Source organism: Tasmannia lanceolata, unplaced genomic scaffold (genome assembly GCF_043159265.1).
Source record: "Tasmannia lanceolata isolate RefF3 unplaced genomic scaffold, GAP_Taslan_0.1 ptg000037l, whole genome shotgun sequence".
Classification (NCBI taxonomy): domain Eukaryota; kingdom Viridiplantae; phylum Streptophyta; class Magnoliopsida; order Canellales; family Winteraceae; genus Tasmannia; species Tasmannia lanceolata.
The window spans coordinates 1,836,919-1,844,021 of record NW_027518714.1 but is presented as its reverse complement, the minus strand read 5'-3'; positions in this window follow the sequence as shown (position 1 = coordinate 1,844,021).

Genomic DNA, 7,103 nt, shown 5'->3' with positions numbered 1-7,103 from the left:
GACGTGGAAAACCAACTTTCTTGCACTTTCCCTCTAAATTTTCTCACCAAAAGGGTGAGAAAATCACTTTCCTGAGAAAACCACTTTGCCTGCATACTTTCTTTTCCTTTCTCGGCCAGTGAACAACAAAATTTTCTCACAAAAGGAATGTTCTCACAGATTCTTTTCCTTTCTTTTCCAATTTTCCACGTCAGATTCTTTTCCTGCAGCTAGAAAACAAGTGAACAGAGCCATATAGAGTGCTGCTATGGAAAACAAGAGTGGAACCGAACAAATTCCTCCAGGCCACATGGCACTGTGGACCCCGATCTTGAGAGGACCCGTGCCGAGGGACGCGAGATCCCTCCTGCAATCCTCTAAGATCTCCACAACGTGAAGTAGAGCTCTACCAAGGAACTCTCGAAACGATTGCCACCCTCACAGCATAGCGCGGGTGGCGATACATAACGAATGAGATACATCTTGATCCGGAGCGAAGGCTCGAAATCAAGATATACCTAAAAATAACTCAGAGTCGCCATCCATGGATACGCCATGGAACAAAAAACAAATGCTCTGCTTGCAACAGATAACCAGAGATACAGAAGATCCGTGCCTGATGACGAATGGAGAAGATCCGAAGAGCACCCCCAATTCGCCCGAGTGCGAACACTTGGTTTCTTATGCAATTTATTTATTAACTTCGAAGAGTTTTGGGTGAAAATCATGTGAAATGGGAATAAAGTATTTCCGAGAAAACGTATATCTAATCATGCGTGTCTCGAAGATGAAAATAAGCATACACAAAAGAACTGAAAGAAATGTTACCTAAGAATAGGTAGGTTATGAGTGTCATGCCTAATAGGTGTCTAAGTTCTGATGGGCAAACACATGCATGCTACAGCTAAAGGTATAAGTCTGTACAGGAAAGGAAATCTAAAATTAACAGTTAATCATGAATAGTAAATGAAATAAGGAATAAACAAAATGCCAGGCAAATAACAGAATAATGAAATAAAAACCTATGGCGTGCACATAGCGCCTATCTACAATGGGTCGAATACATAGCGCTTAATATAAAATCCTAACACGTCTCATCTAGAAAACAGTAAATGACAGATAGCAATTGTAATAATAAAAGCCTATGGCGTGCACATAGCACCTATCTACAATGGGGCGAATACATAGCGCCTAATCTAAAACAGTAAGTAACAGTAAGTAAAATCTTAACACATCTCATCTAGAAAACAGTAAGTAACAGATAGCAATTACAGTAAAAGCAATAAAGCGTTATAGTTAAGAAGGTAAATCTGCGCAATGAGCAAACATCAGTAGATGATAGTAAAGGATAATAATCAGTAACCTAATAAAGATAGAGAATTACAGCTAAGCATGTGAGAACTACAGCTAAGCAGGTAAGAGCTACAACTAAGCAAGTAGGTAAGCAAGGAAATGAACACACGCTATCATGATCCTATGCGAAAATCATCATCAATATGCAACACACAAACCCTAAAATACTATCAACAAAACCTAAGACTCTAATGCTTCAGCCCGAGTCTTTAGATGATCTGATATTTATCCAAAGAAGCCTACGTATCCCCGCCTCTACGAGAATCAAGGCAACATAGTTCTTCGTGCATATTCTAAGCTATGATGCTTAAGACATCTAGACCTCTATCCTAGACTCGACATAAAAGACCGGATTAGTTATTAAAATTTATTGTACGATTATTTAAATTCCAGTGGATTGTGGATTTTAGGACACCCTATATGCCCTAGCTAAATGCGGGTTAGCCCTAAGCTAATGTAGGTGGTTCCTACAACCTATGTGTAACTAGGTTGTGCGTCCTAAGGAAAACAATGGGATCACTAACACATCTTAGACCTAGTCATCAGTCGGCGATGTGAATCGCCAACTGACCGGACGGAGGCGTGGCAGACTCCTAACTCTAACACGAACACAAACAAAACACACAACAAATCAAAGATAAACTCATAACTCTAAAAAAATTTATCTAGGACAAACTCCAAACTCTAGAGGAAGATCTTTTTGAAAACAAGTTGTTTGAATAATTTTTGAAAGATTTACAAAGTCTATTTACAAAGTTTGGCTAGACTTGGGATAAAGATCCCAAGCTGCACTACGTACCTCGTGAAATAGGATCAAGCCAACATAGTTCGAAACGAACTCTCCTAATACTCTATAAAACTCAACACTTTAGATTTTTTTTTTAAAGGTTTTTGATATTTTCAAATGCTTTTGATGTGTTTTTATATTTTTGGTGATTAAAAGTGTGTTAACACCCTTTCGGCTAAAGGGGTTCCGATAGAAGAGCCTCTATACCCACCATATCACGGTAGGGTATTAAAGAGGAAAACAAGATCCTTAAAGCCTTGGGGGAAAGAAGACAAACGAGGGAACTAAAATTCCGATACGAGAAAAAGAATCTCAAAGAGATGACCAAAAGCTGACGAGGCTTAGCCAGTATCCAAAAGAGACGAGTTTTAACCTGCGAGGAAAAACCCTAAATGAACGAGAGATGAAAAACTTCTAACCCAAAGGGTAAACTTCTAAACAAAAGGGGACAGATAAAAACTCTACAAAAAAATCTACTAAACGATCAGTCACTTAGGAACGGTCCTAACTGGCTAAACACGCTAAGAGGAGAGAATCCCTTAACCTGCGAAAACTCTAAGGCAGGAAGGGAAGAGATTGGCTCAAGAAATGCTCCATCGTCGCCTTAAACCGACGATGCGCTCCCAAGATTGATGAAAATCTCAAAACTTGAAAAGGATCCCGAGGAACGTGCGAAGAATAACTCCGAAAGAGAAGAGAGGAATAAACCCCAAACCCTGTAGAAAATGATGAGATAGGAAAATGGACACGAAGGGCAAAGGGGTGGCTCAAGAAACATTCCGTCATCGCCAAACCCGACAAGATGTGCTCCCAAGATTGATGGAATCTTAAACTTCGAAAGTGATCCCGAGGGACATGCGAAGAATGATCCGAGAAAGGGAGAACCCCTAAACACTATAAGCAGAAATGACCCTGAAGAAGATGGAATCTCTGAACCTTCTAGAAAAAGGAGGAATCTCTAAACCTCATGAGAAATTCTAGTACGAGAAGGACGAGAAGGGTAAGGGGGTGCCAAGTAGTCCTTGCCCATCCCTAAAATTTCTCGCAAGCCGAAAAAGTGTAGTCGAATAAAACATGACTATGGTAATATCACTTCCCAAAGAAACAGACAAAAGGGATTCTCCTTATCATCTATGGGATTTAGGAATTTGGATTAGGGGCATAACCAGTCCCTTGAATTCCCAGACTTAATTGACATCCAGTTGTGCTGAGAAATTGAAGCAATAAATGGCAAAGCAATATAAAACCAGAGACTAGCAAGATGGGCATGATTTTCATTAAACTCATAATTTCATAAATGGTAGAGAAGGGTAGACGATTACTTGAGCTGAACTTGAACCAAGGTTAGGCGCAGTAGAAGGCCCAGCCAATCAGCCAGCAACATCTTCACCAACACATATGTATGAGTAGTGATAGGCACTTCCGGCTGATGGGCAACGACTCGTAAGCTTCGCATAGCAAAATGCTGAAAGGGCAGTTGCTACTCCAGCTATTAGGAAGGAAATGGTCAGAGCTGGTCCTGAATGCTCTCGAGCGACTGTTCCAACAAGCACATAAATTCCAGATCCAATACTCGTTCCAACACCAATTACAATAAGCTGAAGAACAGATAATTTCCTTGCCAATTGCTGAACCTCCTGCTTCCCTTGAACAGAATCAACTTGTTTTCTCCTTATCAAACTTCCAAAACTCCATGAAAGTCCACCACCCCTTCGAAGATCAACTACTTCCATAAACACAAATTCAGAGAATGAGTGAAGAAGAAAACCCAAAACTTCAAAAATCTTCCTACTTGCAAGCAAGCTACTCTGATCCCTTGACAGTAACAAAAATTAGACGAGGAAAAGATGCCAGGAATGAAACAGTGCCATCATGGTGTGCGTGATTTGCAGAGGAGGTGGCCGATGGGGGTTAAACGGGAGAGAGGAAAAGAGGGTTTAAGGTTTAGAGAAATTAAGGAAGGTCGGATGGTGGTTGATTGGTGGTGGTGGTGGAGGTTTTTCGAAATGGGTTTCAACGATCAAAATAAATTTAGAGAGGGGTTTTTGGAAATGGGTTTGTAGTGAAGGTGGTGGTTGTGATGAAAAAGGTGGTGGCTGCGACGGGAATGGGTTTTGGAGGTGGGTGTGGGAAGAAATGTGGGGTTGTAGAGATGAAAATGAAGATGGGTTTAAGAGGTTGGGATGGTCGGAGGTGGAAAGGGGGCAAAAACAGGGGATAGGGTTTGAGGGTTACAGATGGAATGTGTTTGTGATTTTAAATAACCGCAAGTTCACGGATCGTGTAAATAAGGGTCGAACTCAGGGAAGAGAAATCTAGTTGTCAATCCTATTCTTGTACCGATTAGAATACTAGCTATGATATAATGTTGCCTGGCAAAATCTCAGGATTTTCGTGGACTTGACCTCGGAGCCAACACTATATATAAGCGTATATTCTATTCAATCTAAGAATCAAATTCAACTAAGATATTTTTGATTTAAAATCCTAATTTAGGCAAAGTGTACCAAATTTTAATGATCTCTATTGACTACTTATCTAATTTAATTAGAAAATCAAATTCTAAGGGCTTAAGTAAATTGGAAAATTGCAAAAGTAATTTGGAATATTGTAAAAACCTTAATTCAATATAAAAGAGTACTTAGGGTTAGAATCCACCATGGGTTTGGATAAAATTGATTAATTAAAACAACTCTTGAATTGGGTTGAAAATTCGATTAACTAGTCAATAAGGAATAAGATCAAAATGATGTCATTCCTTATAAGTAATTAATCAAATCCAGTCTCCAATTTACATTAATTATATAGAACTTTATATTTGTTAATCAACAATCATTCATACGAAAGGGGAAAGCCAATGGCATAAATGATTGGGATTTTTCAAACACAAAATCCTACACAATTTTTCAATTGAGTAGATTGATTTAATTATAAATATTTCTCCTTCCCCATGGCTTCAACTAAACCCTAAGTAATTAGGATTTAGTTATTCATGAAGAAGGGAAGAAAAATAAAAATAAAAGAGATAGATGGGAGAAAGAGTGCCATATATAATTACTTGAAAATAAAACTAAAAGAAAAATAAACTCTCCACTAATTTGAATTGAAACAAAAATACATCAACTTGAACTTGAAAATAAATAACAAAAATAAAAAGAACTTATTCTTTTTCTCCTCCAATTTTTGGTTGAATCTTCCTCCTTCAAGCTTTAGTGTCACCTTGGATTGAACCGTGGATGATTGATCCTTGGTTGAGAGTAGAAAAGAAAAAGAACTTGAAAAAGAGCAAGAGACAACAAAAACAAACTCAGAGAGAGAGAGAGAGCTTGAGAGTGGTAAAGAGAATGTGTAGAGAATAATAGAGAACAAGCAAAAGCATAAAGAGAGCAAAAGTGTGTGGAGAAGAAAAAGAGAGAGCCTTCTTCACTCCAATATGTAGCTTTCTTCACCTTCTATTTTCATCTCCAAGGAAAGACACAATCTTGGCATCTTTTTGTATTTTTAGCAACCCCACCTGTCTTTGGTAATTTGGGAACTTCCACTATTTGTTTGTAATTCCACCAACTTCTTCTTTTCTTCTTTAAAATTTCACCAACTTTGACCTTTCTTTGGTAACTTTTTCACCACTTTTATTGACTTTTTCTCCTTCCTTATGTAGAAATGGGTGGGCTTTTGGCAACTTTCTTTTCTTCTTCATAGTGGGTCCCACTTATATTATATAGAATAGCAATACAAGCTAATTAGAAACTACTGTTTTTTTTCTTCAACCCAAAACGTGGAAGAATAAACATTCCAAATGCGGTAGTTTATTTTCCATAGCAGTTTTCTTCAAATCCCATGTGGGTCCCACTTTTGTTTTATATATATATATATATATATATATATATATATATAAAACACAAAGAAAGGGAGGCCAAATTCGGTGGTTTTAGCAAGATGCCAAAATATCAGTGAAGTTCTTGCTTTCTTCCTCTACTTTCGTGGGTCCCACTTTTGCATGTATGTATATGCATTATATATAAAATCAGAACATGCTATTTTCTAACAAAAGGGAAACGTGGCTGCTGTGACTCGCTTTTAAAGACTTTCCATCAAGAAAGCAATAATACTCATGACCTGCTAACCTTTCTAACATTTGATCAATAAAAGGCAAAGGAAAGTGATCCTTCCAAGTAGCGGCATTAAGCTTTCGGTAGTCAATACAAACCCGCCATCCCGTTTGAATGCGAGTTGGAATAAGCTCATTGGTGGCGGATTGTATAACCGTGACTCCTGACTTCTTAGGCACTACTTGGACGGGACTCACCCATTGGCTATCCGAGATGGGATAAATGATCCCATTATCTAACTATTTTAAAATCTCTTTTTGGATGGCTTCCTTCATCACAGGATTAGGCCTTCTTTGATGCTCCCTCGAAGGTTTGGCACCCTCAATGAGATGGATGTGATGTTGCACAATCGAAGGGCTAATTCCTTTGATGTCGGCCATTGTCCAACCTATGGCTTCCTTGTTATCTTTTAGCAATTTAATGAGTTCCTCCTCTTGAGGGGAGGTTAGGTCTGCAGCAATTATTACGGGCAAAGTACAATTATCACCCAAAAATACATAATGTAAATGAGAAGGCAAGAGCTTCAACTCCAACTGTGAGGCTTCTTCGATTGATGTCTTTGGAAGAGATGTTGCAAGTGGTCCAACGGGCTCCACGTTTTGAATGGCAAAAGCTTTAGAAAAGAAGTCATCTCCTCCATCATCTCCTAGTGCATCCAAGCATTCTTGGAATCCTGCATCAAAATCCATTTTAAAATTAGAAACAATATCGTCAGGAAAGGAATTCAGCATATTGATTTCTTCATGAAAATTTGGTTGCTTACCCTATCTAAAGACATTAAAATCAACCGATGTGTTTCCAAAAGATAATTTCATTAATCCATTTCTACAATTAATTAGAGCGTTGCTAGTGGCAAGGAACGGCCTACCAAGGAT